Below are 18,985 nucleotides of genomic sequence, written 5' to 3'. Positions count from 1 at the left end.
TATACATTACACTTGCTATTATACATTAGTATACAACACTTGCCATTTTGTATGTGACATACAGTGTCAGACACTCAGGGAACAGTCAGTAGGTGTGTCATCTGATGTCTGTGTCCTGACTTAAACCACATGAACACCGCAAAACAACTGATCTGGCAGCAGAGTCTATTAAAAAAGTGTTTCTAGGGAACATGAGCCGCTCTTGACTCAGAGCTTTTTTGGCTGTAATTAGACGGTTGAATGAAACAAGAGCGGAGAGACTGGCCTGAGGTTAAGAGCAGGCGCAAGTAATCATAAAATTACAGAGAAAAGACAGAGGGAGAGATGAGAAGCGATGATACAGTTTTTGCCGCACTGACATACTGGATGTGAATAATAGTGAATCAGAACCAAATTTAGTGGGACAGAGATGAAAATTATATAACAAAGACAAGCAACAAGAAAGTTGGTGAAAGAAAGAAAACAAAATGACTCATCCTGCACACTAAAATAATTTGGGCAAAACTGTAAATCTCAGAAATGAACTTACACACAAACACACACACAAAAAAAGGATCGGGAGGATTTTGGACCACCATCATGAAAACAACAAACGAGGGAAAGAGAATAGAGAAAATAGAAAAGAGATATTTTGATTGTATAAATGCAGCCTTGGTGAGCATAAAAGTCTTGTTTTTCAAAAACCCCAAAATATATATAAAAACATACCCTTATATCCATGAGCAAACTCTATAATCAAACACACGCACACCGCAGATGAACTTGTTTGGTGTCTAAACAGCTGTATGTGTGTATGAGAGAGTCAGATTTTCCATGGGGGAGTAACTCCCATTTAACAGAAATTACTTTTAAAGCACACGTTTTTCACATGTTTTTCAACATATTTCTCTTATGTTTGAGGAGAAATGTAAAAAAATCCTCCTCATACAGTCAAACCTGCAAATACGAACAAGGAAATCAACCATATAAAATAAACCAAAAAAGCATGTTGTTCAGTTATATTAACATCAATTCTCTCAAATCAATTAATCAAAACTCTCTTCTTGAACTTAATTTTGATACCAATGCTCTTACGTTTCAAACATGTATGAGTTGCTTTCTCGTGTTAAACATAAAAAAAAAGATATTTTGAAGATTGCTGGTAATCAAACAGTTGGTGGTTGCCATTGACTTCCATAGTAGGTAAAAAAAAATACTATGGAAGCCAATGGCAACCACCAACTGTTTGATTACCAGCAATCTTCAAAATATCTTATTTTATGTTCAACATAATAAAAGCAACTCTTACAGGTTTGGAACGACAAGAGGGTGAATAAATGACAGAATTTTTTTCATTTTTGGCTGAACTATCCCTTTAACCAATGCTTCTGGGATTAAGGAAAAATTGTTAAAAAAATCCTCACAGTCAAACCAAAGGGCACTACAGTGTCAGGGTCTACATAGTGGATGTCATAGAGTTATGATTGTGTTTTTTGTAGTGTAGTTGTACCTTGTCACTGTCTACAGTGTTCTGGGGAGGTGCGGGAAGCGATGGAGATTGTGTCCGGCTGGCTGCTGGCATCACCCTGGCTGTCTGCGTCCTCAGGGCGTTTCCCTGAAGATTAAATAAGATTAGAAACTTAACTTCTATTGCAATCACATGCACAATCTTTAATACCTAGCAACAAGGTCTGGGATTAGAGCTGTGCAATTTTGGGAGTAAAGATATATTGATTCTCTCAGTGCAGATTAAAGTAGAACCTGAGCAGAGAAAAAATAAAAATCTGTTTTAAGGGAATGAAGACAGAAGGTGGGTGAGGTCAAATACCTCTTGCTGATGCTGCGCTGTCTGGCTGGGGGTTTTGGGAGGGTGTATGGGCTCCTTTAGTGCCCCCTTCAGGTGAATGGTTCGCTCTTGAATCACTTCTGATGTTCCGGATCCACTCCTGTTTCACTTCTATACTGGAGGCCTTTGGGTGGATGAGAGGATGGGTAAAACGAGAGCGAAGATGAAAATGCAAGATTGCACGAAATGCACAATCACTCAAGTGAGTAAAAATGGCTCAAAGCATGTTCACCAGGGTCAGAATTTAACCAAAACTTAGAGCAGAATTACCCCTAAATATGAGAAACATACCCCAGATATTTAGTATTTAATATGTAATTTGTTAGGATTTTAATTTGAGAGAACATTTGATCTATTCCTAACTGGGCTGCAATTTACATTTATTTTAGTTTTTTCACAGTTCTCTAAGGACTGAAGACTAAATAATAGGCCTTTGTGCAAATCATCAAATATTTGGCATTTTTATTCATGATAATTATTTTATTAAACGTGGTAGCAGCATTAAAAAAAAAACAATTGTTTGAACCCTGTAAAGCCTGACATAAGTAATAATAAATTTAGCAATTATATAATAATTTTAATTTTTTAATAGTCATAATATCAATAATGCATGTTAAAAAGTATCCCTCATAAAGGTAATAATATTCATTTCTTACTAGCATTGGCCACTATGTTTCTGCTCTTGGGTTTTATCTGACACTGATACACACAGACATACAGAAAAGCACATCTTACCTTGAGAACTGTTTTGTTGTCAGATGTAGGTGTCCGGCCGGCCCATAGAGCAAACTTACAGGGATCACCTTCAATGTGTTCGGTGACTCCTAACTCTGATGTCTGTCAAAACACATTTGAATCACACTACCACTAACGACTTACTAATAAAGTGGGAAAAAAAAAGCACTAAAGACTTCATTTTGTTTACACTTCTTGACAACGTGTCATCCTGGAGCTCCTTCCAGCAGCTTGGTCTTGTAAACATATTTGGTGCGTCCTGACGAGTCTTCATCTCTTTACTGAAAACGAGAGAGATCTCAAAAGAGGAAGAGATGTCGGTCCCGGCCCTTGCGGATCAGAGATTTGGGGGTCCCACACCTGGAAGGTGTCCTGTAGGATCAACTCCCCCCCTGTACGGCCAGGTTCTCATCAAAACCTGAAACCAGAACAACAAATTACACAAATAAACAAATGCATAAGTGCAAAATATTAAAAACTCATCATCGATCTAAAATTCAGATTCTGGCTTTATCAAGCAAAATAAACAAATATAAATATTTAATGATAAATAACTTGTAAGAATATTTTTTAATAATAATTGAAGTGTTAATAATAAATAAAAACAAACAAAATTGTATTTTTTCAAATAATATAAAAAAAAAAAAATCTGGCAAAATGCATTCTCTCTTTAAAAAAACAGTTTCGGTTGTGAACAAAAACAAATAAATATCATCTGTTTTTCAAGACAGTCATCATTCATAAGAAAAATGCTTTAAAAAAGCTATTTGCGACTTTAAAGCCCTTCTGCACACAGTTCCGTTTTCAGTACAGCTGCCGTGATTATCGCTCACCCTCCCGAGCATGCTGACGTGCATGGCATCATTTAGCACGTTTAGGCACACTGAGCATCACCTCCAAACCCTCCTTTATTTCTCCTTTCCCTTCCTCACAGCATGTCAGCAACTCCTGTTCACGAACACATTTGCACCAACACGCAGAGACACAAACCCAACAACCATTTAGTGCTGCAAACTGATTCACATCAGGTAAAGTCTGAACAACACACACTTCATCTCCACACTTCAGTAAAAAGCTGGTATTTGGTGATTCTCTGAACGGGTTTGATCAGGTACGAATTATGGAGATTGAATTGGCCAATCCATGTCTCCGCTGTATCTCCTGTGAGAAAAACAGCATGAAAAACCTTGTTATTATGATAACAAAAAACCTATAGGGTTAACCCCAGCCTTTTCTGGCCTAAAAATGGTATTCAGCCTGATCTAGCTGGTCGCCCTTACTAGTCAAATATCTAGTTTTTAGTTGGGTTAGCCAGCTGGAAATGTCCTCAAAACAAGTACCCAAAATCCCTTTAAATCCCACCACCCTCCTGCAAAATATTCCCATGACCTATTTACCACCCTGGGTTATCTGTTTTTTTGTCCAACCCAAGGGCAGGTCGCACGGTTAGCACATCAGTGTCATTCACATTTTTTAAAAATGTACAACATTCTCAGATTAATTCTGACTAATAATATAAACTGGATTTATTCATTCGGAATGGACGTAGTAAAGGGTGGATGACAGCAGCTATCTGGCGCCCCCTGTTGTGTTATTGAGTCATACCTATCAACTCTCAACCCATGCTGCCACCCAAAACCTCCAAAAGGAACGGACTAGGAGAAAAAAGAGAGCCGACTCACATCAAAAGAAATCTTGCCGAATCCAATCACCCGCGAGTCTTCCAGCTGGCCCTGGATGAGCTGACTGGAGTCAGGTTGTTGTTTTTGCAGTAGGTGACGTAGTAATATGGGGAATTTATCAGCCTTGCAGTAATCTCCGGGAAAAAACTAAACACATTCACTATTTATGATGTAGGCAAACCCACCAGAGAACCAGAAGCTACTGCTTAAAACAATTAATTCTTCACACCTGAATTTATATTTTGGGACCTTTCAAGTTTTAAATAATGATTTACAAAATACAGCGTTGGCAAATTTCCTATTTTACAGGCCTCGCAGCACACATTGGTTTTTAAATATTGAGGTCATAACGGAGTAAAATGATGATGACTAGTCCATACTGAAATCACAATGTTCTCAAAACAAAGAAAAATTAAAGGAAAAGACGATGGATGCATCTGTATCTTCACCCATGTGACAAAAACAATGGCCCACATCTTCTGGAAGCTGCTCATAGTTTTGCCAGCTCTTTCAGAAAAAAAACGCTACGCTAAAAACAAACAAGTGGGCAAAACATAACTAGATTTGACACTTTTTGAAGAAATATAGTTGGTTGTTGTTGTTGCTAATGACTAATGCATTTGGCCCATTTTGGAGTATATCAGCATGAACATTCTGCCTTGTGTGAGATCAGTGTACTTACGGTCTAATACTATATAGTCGAGATTTTATTTGTCAGTTCTCAAGCTTGTTCACATCAAGAATGATAACTATAAAGATTACAATAGTAGCGTCCACACCAGAGAAGTGAACAATATTGTCTGTTTATTCTAAGCGCACGTTACGCTCGCCTGCCGCTTTAAATTCTCGAGCTGATAACAGCAGGATGGATTCTGATTGACTGTCAGTTTTTTATCGTTCATCAGCTGGAGAAAAAGTCATTTTGAAAGTGATTCTAACGATTTCGTTTCGCTGTCTTTATCGTTTATAGTTGTGGTGTGGACTCTGCTATTCTTAATATCGAGAACGATTTTTTAGAACTATATCTTTATCGTTATCTTTATAGTTATCTTCCTTGATGTGAACAGGCTTTTGTATTTTAATTTTAAGTTTTAGTACATTTGTTATGCGTTTTAGAATTTTTAATTGTTTTATTTATTCATTTTTATTTCATTTATTAATTTTATTTAGTTTTATTAGTTAATATTTATATATAGTATTGGTTTTGAGTAAAAGTTTAGAAATATTAGTCCTTCATATTTTCATTTTTAAGCTTAAAGTATTTCATCTTTTCATCTGCAATATTTCTATTTTATTTTTGTTTTATTTCAGTTTTAAAGCTTTGTTTTGAAAACATACTTGTTGTGGGAATTGCATAAATCTCCTGAATGTTCCCAAAGATCACATGTTCTTTGTTTGCAATTTCCCAGATGGGATCTCAGCACCGCTTGTCATTTCCCAGAGAAAGGTCTGCACAAATAAATGCACAAGGGAGGTTAGTTCATCACTCATCCTAAGTTCACAATTCTTTGTTAAATCAGACCAGCATTTCAGGCAACGTACAGTAGGCGGTCTATCACTATGCAACCACCTGGATGGATCTTGCAATCAAAAGCCATGACTGTCCTGAGATCAGTAAGAAAACCTCTAGAGCTTCCCTTTGACAGAAGAAACACTCTCCACCTGCCAAACACTCCCTGTAGGTCTCGACATAAGCTCTTTCTGTCTGGAGCAGCTCAGCCATAATATACCTACAGAGACCAAAACACCCCACTGAAAGCCCAGCAAATTACAGACACTGAAATGCAAAGAACGCCTGAGACAGCATTTCATAACACAAAGCTAATTCCTCAGGAAAATGATAAAGATTAAAAAGGATTTTCATGTGAAAGACGAAGCTATTGATGCTGTGATTTAGTTTGGGGACTATCGGCTTAACCTGCGCACAGGAAGCTGCCACACATTATGAGGATTCTGAGTCATATTTAAAATCTCTCTTATTCATGAACTTAATTTCATCACTCACTCTTTCTTTCTGGCAGATTTCTTCTTTTCCTCATTAACCTCTTGGTCGGGATCGCTGAGGTTGACCTCTGGGTCAGTGTGGGTCAAGCTGGCTGGGATAATGTCCAGCTCTAGATCTTTACTGCCCTATTGAAGAGGAGTCAGAGGAAATACTAAAAACTGCAGGGTGAGTTTATGCAAAATGTTTTATACTGTACCTCAGGATATAAACCTTTATATACAGTATTTTATAAATATACAAGATTTATAAATATATTAAATAATGCACAAAATTAAGAAGTAAATGCAGGATATATTTCTTTAAAAGGGGATGGGCTTTTTCTCAGCCGCTCACCCTCAGAACACACTCCTACCGCTCGACGGTCCAAGCTGGCAGCGGTACTGACCCAAAAAATCCGGAACATAGAGAGAGTCTCTGTAACCTTCTGTCCACCGTAGAAACCCAAACACCTCTTGAGCTCGGTCACATGGACATGCCCTTTCTCAACCAGACTACCAGCCAGCTGGATCAACAGCTTTACCTTCAAATCATTTTATATACATAATATCCACCATCGTGTCTAGAATCCCACGCCTCAAACAGGTTTAGATGAATGCATGTTACATTTTATCCCTCTACATAATATATGTAAAGAGAATAAAGGGAATAGAACATATATTGTACAAAGCTTAGTGATAGACAGATATACTTTTTTCACTCTAGATGAAGTCTAAAAAGGCTTTTGGTTGTTTAGTTATGTTTACGGTAATTTTTCTGAATAACTGCCCTCACTGACTGAGGAAGACTGGCCAGGATATTCTTCATAATAATTCTGCTTGCATGCACCACAAAAGCATGAAGGTTTAAGACAACCTGACAGTGAATATATGATGACAAAATTTTGAATAACTGCCCTCACTGACTGAGGTTGGTTACCAGATCTTCGAGGTTACTGGATACACGGAAATCTTCGTACTCTTTATAGTAGTTCCTGAGTTTTTTCGCTGGTATCACCAGGCGATGTGTGTGTGGACAGAAAAATATTCTCCTGTCTCCTGTAAACCAGTCTATGGCCTGTGTAGAGAGAACAGTTTTAAAAAAATTTAAAAACACATTTCATGTGTTGATTTACAATCTCATTATTGGGATATTTTTAGCATATTTTCTACTGCACAAATAACTGACTAACTGGTTAAAATATAAAAGGTTGCTCAGTTTGCTGGGTTGAAAAAAAGAAGGTGCACTTAATTGTACTGAATGTGCAGTTTTAGTGTATTTCAAATCTAAGAGTACACTTTCCTGACAATGTTTCCACACATGACTGTTTCATAAACACTTAAAAAGTGCAATTTTGTGAAGTAAAATTAAAAGTTTTTACATTAAAGTACATTTTAAATCATTATGAAGTACTTTAAAAGAAGTACATTTATTTTAAATAAATGTATTTAAATAAATATATTTGCTGACAATTACCATAAATCCCAACCACAACATTCAAAAATATTAAAAAACAATACATACAAATACAAAAAGAAATGACAATAAAATATATATTAGTTTACCATAAATGCTTGCCAGAACATTCTTTCTCAAATACATTTAGCAGTATACTTTACCCTTTTAAAAAAACAACAGAATTACATATTTAAGTCCTACTTAAGAGGGTCTAATTAAAGCACATGTAATGATTATAGTTTGAACTGTATAATACAAATTCACCAAAAACAAAACAACAAGCACACACTTAAGTATAAAACATAACATTCAGTTCACACTTAAGTATATTCTTTTAAAGTATATTATTTCTGTAATAAGTACTCTTTTTAAATGTATTCTAAAGTGAAGCTCGTTTTCACAAGGGAAGGCAAAACCAAACCAAACCAAACCAACCATCATTATCGAATCCTGAAAAAACAGTGCTTGCAAAAACGCTCTCTCACTCACCTGTTTGGCATGTCGTTCAAACAGAACGTACTGGGTGGCATTGATCTAAACGTCTTTTTTTTCATAGTCCAGAAATGAAGGGACACGATTTTCCCCTCTGTAGGAGCTCACTCAGAATGGCTATACATAAGAAGACACAAGACAAGATCAATAAACAATTACAAAAACATTCAGGCACAAACACATATCAGACAAACATTTTACATTTTTAGACATTACAGGACAGATATTTTGCAGGTAAAATGGCTTTTTAAGTAGTCCTGAACTGACCTTTGACTTGGGACTCAGTGGCTCGATTGTGGGGAGCGACCCCAGGCATGCTCACATTGTTTCGATGGATGTATTTAAGAAAGACCTCCGCATTACGACGTAGCTAAAGTACACGCCTGGAACCCGAGAAATGCAACATGTTAAACAACTGTACAGTGACATCATCATTGACCATATTGACAGCAGCTAAAGTTTTAGGAGTGTGCTGATGTAAGATGGTCAGTGACATTGTTAGACACGCTAATAATTTTGTTCAAGGTTTCTTTCTTTCAAAAGGAATTTTTTTCCATGCGTTGACCCCGATTTAAACTGACACACATGTGGTCACATATGGCAGTTTTTTAGTTTTTTGCTGTAGATGCATTTTTTTTTAAATATAAAAAGGACAAATTGGTGAGAGAGCTGATGAGCTTCTGTTGCAGGTGTTTGAATCTGTGTGTGTGAGAGCAAGGTGTACCTTGAGAAAGGCTTCTTTCTGCTCCAGGTGTTTGTTGATGAGAGGGCTGACGTGGTCAGTCTCTGCCGTTGAGCCCAATTTATCATGACCCCCCCGCACCAGTCCTCCTCTCTCCTGTACTCCAGTTCCAGACGCTCCAATACATTAAATACCTGCAACAGACATACAGTACGTTACACACACAAGTCTCTGTACTGTTAACAATGTTCACAGATATACTGGCAACATAAATAAGAGAATACAATGTAATGACAGTAAAGAGACATGTATAAAATTTCTGCCATTAAAAAAAATTCAATGTAAATAATATTTATTCCAGAATTCATTACAAAAATATCTGATAACAGAGTGCGTTTTCAGTAGATTGCTGGAACTGATACTAGGGGGAGCTAACATTTTTCTGTTAAGGGACAAGAGGGCATGGTTACTGTCCCATAATTAGATTTTTTTTTAAATAGATAAGACTACTTCCATTGCAGCACACTTCAGAAACCCTCCACCTTCCCCAGCTCCACCTGTATAGGTCTGCTACGGGGTGATCATGTATGCTATGGGGGTTATTCATGTTATATGTGCAGCAGCAGTATTTTCTTACATGCTCACAGCAGCATGTTGTGGATGTTTTGGAAGTTGCAAGTCTTTGGTACTTGCTCTGTCACAGCAGCAGCAGCAGCAGCAGCATAGCAGATCTATTCCGCTAAGACCAAATACATTGTCATGTACATTACCATGACAATCCTTCCGAGATTGTAACTCTATGTACACTGCAAAAGGGTTCTTGAAACCCCCCTTTTAAAAAAAATGAACTACTTAAAAACAGGGCATCTTAAAATGGCAGTGCTCATGGTGTGAGGCAACTGAAAAAAAAAAACATAATATGAACTGCAAAATGCATATGTCCAAGTGGTTTAGAACTACTGCTATAAATCATTCCGCAACTTTGTCATCAGTTCACATTCTCAACCACAATCACAGCCACTAGTGTTTGTGGACAGTGACAGTAACCATCACATAGTCTGTACAACTCACCTGTTCAGATGTTTTGTAGAAGGCCACAGAGGCATTAACCAGCTTTAATCTGTCCTCCATCTTCAGCATGAGGGTCTGCCAGTGCAGGGCCACGGTCTCAGCGCAGGCCCGGACAGCGTCTGGGTCATAGTGACCCGCCTGCAACATCAGCTCCGCCCTCTGCTGGAGCTGCAGGGCACTCTGGTGGGTGCGCTGCAGGGAGTCGGCATGGAGAAGAGACTGTGGACAGCAGAGAAAAGTGGCTCGCTTTAATTTCTTGAGGTGTGCTTAAATTAAGTTTGTTAACTGCCAGTACACAAGGACCACATGAGAGGCGGGTAAGGTCACGGAGGGGCTCCTTAAAGGAGCAATTAAGACACGATCAGTTAGACGTCCTTGCCGTTCAAGGCCAAAACAATCAGTGGTGAAGCACAGCCTGATGCTTTCACAAGAGCACATGTTTGATGAATAAAACTAGCAGCCTGATTCACACGTTTATTTTGGCGTACTTGTTTGGTCTTATTTGATGAAAAGTGGTACTTGGCCTGAAAAGGGTAGAGAACCGCTGCTGTAGATGATTAAAACATATATTTGGCGGAAGGGAGATTTTGGCAGATACTCAGCGCTGACTTTCTTTGATTTAGAGAGGCTGTCGTTAGTGGAGAATTATACGCCAGCAATTTGCTGAATTAAAACTCAGTCCTCATTTCAGGCTAATGTGCTTCTTACTGCTCATAAATTTGCTGAGTAATTGTTTTACTTTTTTTAAATCAACTCTTTTGTATTCCATCTCTTTGATGAACATAATAAAGAGGGCCTTTACAACCTATAGACCAATTTACCTTCTGTCTATGATCAGATAACAACAAAAGGGATGATGTTTCTCTGACATTTCACAAAATGTGTTTATAACCCTGCCAAAAATAATTTCCTTATTGCAGATAATGGTGTAAACAAGGTTTAATATTTTAATATAATCTTCATATTACAGCATAAGCATAATGCAGCCTTAACAAAGCTGCCCCCTTGCAGAACCTATTAAGGAGAATGTGTATATGTGTGTTTTGACCTCCATGGCAAGCTGAAATTGTTCATGCTCTCTCTGAAGTTGTTCCGCCCTATGATAGGGAACCTGCATTCGTTGTGCTCGCTGTGAGCATGGATTCACCGTTACGGATCCAACCCAGCACCTGCACAGTTCATCAAACACACACACACACACACACACACACACACACACACACACACACACACCACACACACACACACACACACACACACACACACACCACACACAGCGCCATGTGAAAAAAACAGGCTACAAAAGTGAAAAATGAAACTCAATGAATTATTTTGGATTAATCTGTTAACATTCAGAGGTATTCATTTACGTTTTGGTGCAGCCTCCTGCTTTTTCCATTTTCGGGCAAAATTTGAGAAATGTGCTTTTCCTTGCTGTAACTCAATGTCTCAACACTGTCAGTTACAGAAATAATGTGCCATGTCAAATAATTAATCATTCCAAATCTAGCATTCAACCATAAATCTAGACTTGTATGATGCTTCCAAACTGATTTTCAGCTCCATCTACTGAATTCTCATAACTTTCACTGTTGACAAAAATTACAATAATGTCATTATAAAAAAATATTATGTACATCAGCATACTAGAATCATTGTTTAAAGCTTCTGAGAATTCAGATTTGCCATCACAAAAATAGATTACATTTTAAAACATATTAAAATAGCTTGCATAATACTTCACAATATTATAGTTTTTATTGTTTTTGATCAAATAAATGCAGCCTTGGTGAGCATAAGAGACTAAAAAAATCTTTCAGACTGCAAACTTTTGAACAGTAGTTTGTCCAGTATATAAGCATATTAACTACTGCCATTTTTCTCTAATTTACATTATATATTTATTCGTGTTCTGAGGTCATTAAATAATGCAGCTGTTTAATAAACATTCTAGTAATCGTCTCTCCTTCATATTAAAGCAAAAATGTTAAAGTTAAAAGTAAACACATTTCATTCTTAAAAATCTGTCAAATGGGCATTAAGGATGCAAAAACAGCCTACATTTACATTCATTTTCTATCCAAACTGTAACCCTGCCTACATTTACATTCATTTTCTATCCAAACTACTGATGTACAAGAAAGTACAAATAGAAACAAGATACAATATAAATAATTAAAGAACTAAGATGAAGCTGAAAAGTCCCGAGGTGACAGCACTCCCAATAAGAAAGCGGTGGCATCTATGGAAATAGTGTGAGTGAATTGAGTTTATTATTTTTCTGAAATGCAGGGCTGCAGTCTGCACCCCCGCACTGCTCTGGATATGAGCGACAGTGTGTGTGTGTGTGTGTGTGTGCTCAAAGTGTCAAAGATAAAAGCAATTAGCTGGGCACTTGTACTCAAGGCTAATGGCATCAGTCAGAATCTTGGATGGAAGCAGAGCACAAGCTTTTTACCTGAATCTAAAAGTCAGGCGTTCCTCACAACATGTTGATGAGTGTATCTTAGGGGTCTCTAAATCTGACCATGAGCTGAGATGTAGCAATTGATTTTACACACACACCTGTTTGACCTCGGCCTGCAGGTGTCGTAGCTGAAGGCACTGCTCCAGACGTTTGTGTGTGTGTGTTCTGCGCTCACTTCCAGCTCATGCTCTTTTTTTCAGTCAAGAACTCCAGCAGCTCTTGAACTTTTGCCGCCAAGTCAACATCTTTTTCTCCAACGTGATTTCCATACCTGAAAAACATACGCAGATTTTAAAAATAAATATCAGCAGCATATACACATTGACACATATAACGCCTACGGCAGATAAAATATATCAATCTAAGAACCATATACAAACAAATGATGCCGTTTCATGAAATATCATGCTGTACAAAATCTTTGACAACCTGAAAGTGTCCAAATGCTGTTTGTCTTCTGCATGAACAGTATATAATCATTTAATTTGATCATATCCTAATTCTATCAACTTCTTTTCATGAAATGTTTTACTTGCAAAAGTGCTATACTTGTCCAATATTTCTTTTACAGATGATTTAGTGATACTGGTACTAGATACACATCAATCAGCACCATGTCCTAATTTCAGAGATTAGCCCCATTTGTAAAATACTAATGAACAAACACATAAAAGTAGGCATGCAATTTAAACCTGTTGTAATTTCTGTGCCACTAGTATCAGAAAATAAAATGACAAAACAATTATAGATTTCAAACAGGTTTCCTCTGTTGGCCATGTGTTAGTCAAACAGTCTCAAGTAAGTCTTGAAAGACCATTGGTTGAGCTGTCGGGACGCTCAACCAATCAAATATTTCTGCCAAAGAGATGTAGTGTTTACACTGTTTTGGCAGATTAAACCAACAAATAAATATAGTTGAACTTGGTATACACTACCATTTAAAATGTGGGAAAAAAAAGATTCATGTTTTCATGTTTTTGAAAGAAATGAGATGGAACGCCTACATTTGATCAACTTTAAGCAGCAATTGCTCCAGTGTAACATGATTAATATGCAGATTTTGTGCTCAGTTACTTTAAGAAACAATTACTACTGCAAAGCTAGATTTTTTCAGCATCACTTACTCCATCTTCAGTGTCACATGATCCTTCAGAAATCATTTTAATATGCAGATTTACTGCTCAAGTATCATCATTTATGGTTGGTGCTCAATTAATAAAGGTTCTTATTATTATCAGTATTAAAAATAATGACAGTTTTTGCGGTTTAATATTTTTATTGAAACCATTATACGTTTTTTTTTTCAAGAATCTTTGATGAATTTAAAAGTTCGCTGAATAACATTTATTTGAAATATAAATATTTTGTAATATTATAAAAGTCTTTACTGTCACTTTTGATTAATTTAATGCATCCTTGCTGAATAAAAGTATTATTTTCTTTCTTTTCTTTTTTTTAATCTTATAATCCAAACTTTTGAATGGGTAGTGTTATCATGGTTTCCTTAAAAATCTAAAGGGTAAAAAAATATATATAAAAAAAAAATTTATAATTTAATTTTTATATATTATTATAAGTTATTTATCATTTAGATTAATAAGAAATTTTATATATACATATTAGAATGATTTCTGAAGGATCATATGACACTGAAGACTGGAGTAATGATGCTGAAAATTGAGCTTTGCTTCACAGGAATAAAATGACATTTTAAAAATATATTAAAAACAGTTATTTTAAATTGTGATAATATTCCACAATCAAACTGTTTTCCTCCCTAATCAAATAAATGCAGCCTTGGTCAGCATTAGCGACAGAATTATTCCAAAACTTTTATCTCTGTATATCATTATGTGATACATCAAAAGAATTACACATTTTACATATAAGTTTTAGTTTAAGGTTATGATCAGATAAACTAAAACTGTTTCAGATGACTATAGATTATTGCAGTGAGTTTTCTCTCCTCTGTCCAGCAGGGGGTTGCTGTGCTGTGAAACCTCCTGCTGACGGTCTTCTGTCGGCTTTGATCTCAGTGAGCAGTTATGATGGCATGTGAGGTGATAAGCGGGGAAACATGTCAGACAGGTGAGCTAGATCCATCATACGTGCCTTCGCAGGTCTATAACTGCATTAACACATGACAGACAACCACAGCGTTCCAGAGACAGAGACTCTATGCAGGTACAAACAAAGGCCATTTTCTTCTACTGGACCCTTACATCAGCCCACTTCCTCAGCTACCTGTCTCCAGTACAGCCTCACAGTGGGCCGCAGGAGTCGGTTCCAATGGGAACGTGATGCGTTAGTGACAGGATGGCCTCTGCAGTATCCCAAGCTTCCAAGGCAACCCCAAAGTGACGAGCGAAGGCCCCATCACCATGGAAACCTCAGTATATGGGATTGTAAAGGGGTGGGTTTCCATAGCAACCTCACCCCTGCATGCAGAGTTAATAGTATGGAGCTCCGTCTTCCTCCCTCTGCTCCTTCCAATCCATTTCACCTTCACTGGCTGTCATGCACACATTTTCCATCTTTATCTTTCCCACCCAATTCTCCGCTTCTCTCTCTCTCTTCTTTCATCACACGTATCTAAGACAGCCCATATAATGTGGGTAGCAGGATTTTGCTGTTGTGTCCATGGTAACTGTCAATAAAACATGCATCAGAGCACGGAGGAGTGAAGCGATGACTGATTCACACTCTTATCTCTCCACCGAACACTAACTCATCATCACTCCTGCGTTCTTTTCATCTCTCACTGGACACTACAGCAGACATTAGCAAAGCCGTCTTACTGACCCAATAAACAGAAGAATTAAAAAACGTTTTGTTAAGTCAGATGTTGGATGTTGAATGTTCACATTAAACCCAACAAGATGAAATTTGAAGGGGTTATAGTTGGTAAAAAAAATAAATGATGTTTTCATCACATGTGTGAGAGACATGGCACTTATTTTAAAAGAGAAGCACCACTGGCATTTGCACAAATAAAAAATGGACGGAGAAAAAAGAACAGCAAAGAAATTAAATTAAATATTACATCTTAAATACAGTATATATTATAAACATATTAATTTAATTATTTACATATTATAAACAAGAGATAGTTTAATAGCTATGTTTTTGAGATCAAATCTTTGCATAGCTATGACACTGGCATCTAACAATGCCTTGGGAATTTTTTTTTTTTTTTAAATAAACCATATACATAAACTCAAATAAAACAGTAAATAAAACAGTTACTGAATAAGCATGTGCCCTACTGTGTTTTTTTTTAAAACTCCTGAAACATTGGTGTTTCATATTTTAGAGCAGTAAATGCAATTTGGGAAAGAAATCAATCAAAATTGTGTGTGTGAAGTATTCAGATGTAACCCCTGTTTGGTAAATGTTAACATTTTCCTTAGTAACTGTAATTTAAAGGGTTAGTTTTCACCCAAAAATGAAAATTTGCCCATGAATTACTCACACTCAAGGTATCCAGTGTGTATATTACTTTCTTCTTTCAGACGAATCCAATCTGAGTTATATTAAAATAGTCTTTGATCTTCCAAGCTGTTTAATGGTAGTCAGCGGGTGTTGTAGTTCATCAGTCCAAAAGACGTGAAATAAAGCGCATCCATCCATAATAAAAAGTTCCTCATACAGCTCCGGGGGGTGAACAAAGGCCTCCTGTAGCGAATTGATGCATTTTTGTAAGAAAAATATCCATATTCAAAACGTAATAATAATTTTAATCTAGCTTGTGCCAACAGTTGTACACGGAAGCAGCTCCGGGCAGATGACGTATGATGTCAGCGTTGCGCATGCCACTGGTAAGTCTCGTGAAAACCAACATCTGTACATTTTTTGTACTTGTAATTCGTGACCGTTGTTTTGTTTTGAGTTCTCTGCTGCACTTCCGCGTTTGTCACTTCTGAGCAGCGCATGCGCAATGGCGACCTCATATGTCATCCGCCTGGAGCTGCTTCCGTTTACAACTGTTGGCACAAGCTAGATTAAATGGATTATTACGTTTTGAATATGGATATTTTTTCTTACAAAAACGCATTGATTCGCTACAGGAGACCTTTGTTCACCCCCCGGAACCGTGTGAGGCACTTTTTATTATGGATGGATGCACTTTATTTCACTTCTTTTGGACTGATGCACTGCAACACTCGCTGACTGCCATTAAGCAGCTTGGAAGATCAAAGACAATTTTTTAATATAACGACAATTGGATTTGTTCTGAAAGAAAAGTCATATACACCTAGGATGCCTTGAGGGTGAGTAATTCATGGGCTAATTTTCATTTTGTGGGGTGAACTAACCCTTTAATGACACATTTTCTTACCCAGTAACCGTAACAGATTAGTTACATTTATTTTGTAATTAAATTAAATAATTCCACTACAGGTAACTGATTACTCCCCAACACTGCTGAAATTACATGAAGGTGAGTAGATGAAGAAATAATTTAAAAGTTTTGGTGTGAACAATTTTTTTTAAAACCTTTTTAAAACCCATTATTAATGCAATTGTAAATTGCAGTGTAAATGCATTCATGCCACCAGTTGCAATAAACAGTCTGTCAATACATCTAAGTTCATTAGATTAAATTATTATTTTTTTGACTAAAATGATAAGCTAAATAGAAATATTAAACAAAAACTACGATAAACTATGATATATCAACATGCTTCACCAAACTTCACGTTTGTGGAAATCCACAGGAAATGCAACTCAGTAATCCACACTTATAGTGAGCAGACAGAACAGAACACATGGATGTTGTGAAAGTCACAAAAGAACGTCTTCTGTCTGAAGGGCCTTTTGTCTACCGCCAACAAATATGGATTGCTGTGGACTGTATGCTAGTGATAGGCTTATGTTTAATTACATGGAAATAATGTCTATTATTATGTCATGTGATGTCTATTCAATAGTTTTCCACAACCTGCCACAGGAATGTCTTTACATTATCCATGAATATTGAATATGTGATTAATTCCTAATCATTTGAGTCATGAATCATTTAATTCACTTCATAAAAATGTATCTCATTGTCATGGAACCTGCTTCTGATCAAGCACCCTGATTATATCAGGGTTTGTTGGAGGAAATTATTCCACACTGCTCAAAGATTCCATGACCCGACAAATGCGAAATGAACATCGGAAAAACCAAGCGTGAAAGCAAACACCAATAGTGATACCACACAGCAACAACTGCCAACAAACAGCAAAATCATTAACACACTGATTCAGCAGAACCCTACAACTGTAGTATGAAACTATTACTCTCTCTCGCACTCTTCCTGTGTCCTTTACTCTGTCTCTATATCTCCTCACCTGAAGCCTGGACCTCCATGATGTACTGGTGAAGATCCTGTCCCTGCTGTATAACCTCATAGGTCATGTTGTTCATGGCGAGTTTGCGCTCAGTGTGTCTGTGTAATCTCTGTTCAGCCAGCGTAAGTTCTTCTGTGTTGAAATCAGTTGCTTGTCGGATCAGATCTGTTTCCATGCATCCAGCTCACCCATAACCTAAGAAACAGATGCATATATTACCAGTTTTCACACATATAAGTAAAATAACTACTAAATCTTTGCAATATAATTAAAAAAGGATGCAAAAAAGCACCATTAAAAGTAACATAAAAGTAGTTTGAATCTATATGATTCATGGTGTGTGAGATCAGTAACCAGAATTTAGGTCACTTATTGCCAGAAATCTTGACATCCATGATGCCCAATCTGTGAACAAATCATTCTTTTGAGTTGGATCTTTTCAATGATTTGCTCATAAATCAGACCGATCCAGTTCAACTCATTCATTCAACAATCTGGTTTCAGTGCTCACTGGAGCAGTGCTGTTATCAGTAAATAAAACTAAAAGGTTTTAGGTATAAAATAAATAAAATAAAATAAAACAAACAAAAGTCAAAGAAGAAATGCCTGCCTAACAGCTAACTGAAATAAATGTAAGTTACTGTAAAGTACTAAAAATTACTGAAACTAAGATTGAAAATGAAAAATATACTGAAGCTTAAACAGAAATATGACAAACCTGAAAAGTAATAAAAATGACAAAAGCACATTACAGAATTATTAAAACATAAACTAAAATTAAAATGAAAACTAAAAATATACAAATAAAAGCAAATTCAAAATGTGAATATTAAAGGGATAGTTCACCCAAAAATGAAAATTATGTCATTATTGACTCACCCTCATGTCGTTCCAAACCCGTGAGACCTCCGTTCATCTTCGGAACACAGTTTAAGATATTTTAAATTTAGTCCGAGAGCTTTCAGCCCCTCCATTGAGAATGTATGTACGGTATACTGTCCACGTCCAGAAAGGTAATAAAAACATCTTCAAAGTAGTCCATGTGACATCAGAGGGTCCGTTAGAATTTTCTGAAGCATCGAAAATACATTTTGGTCCAAAAATAGCAAAAACATAACGACTTTATTTCAGCGTTGTCTGTTCTTCCGTGTCTGTTATGAGCGCGTTCACAGCACTGCAGTTTAGTGATATCCGGTTCGCGAACGAATCACTCGATGTAACGGATCTTCTTTGAACCAGTTCACCAAAAAACGAAA

At 36.8% G+C, this 18,985-nt stretch overlaps 1 pseudogene; it reads right to left on the bottom strand.

Annotated features, from left to right (window-relative positions):
- The window catches only part of LOC122134572, a 60,029-nt pseudogene that overhangs the window by 27,623 nt on the left and 13,421 nt on the right, over nucleotides 1–18,985 (bottom strand).

The sequence above is a fragment of the Cyprinus carpio genome, chromosome B6 (assembly GCF_018340385.1).
Source record: "Cyprinus carpio isolate SPL01 chromosome B6, ASM1834038v1, whole genome shotgun sequence".
Taxonomy (NCBI): domain Eukaryota; kingdom Metazoa; phylum Chordata; class Actinopteri; order Cypriniformes; family Cyprinidae; genus Cyprinus; species Cyprinus carpio.
Note: the sequence above shows the minus strand (reverse complement) of the source record. Positions and strands in the feature narration are given on the sequence as shown.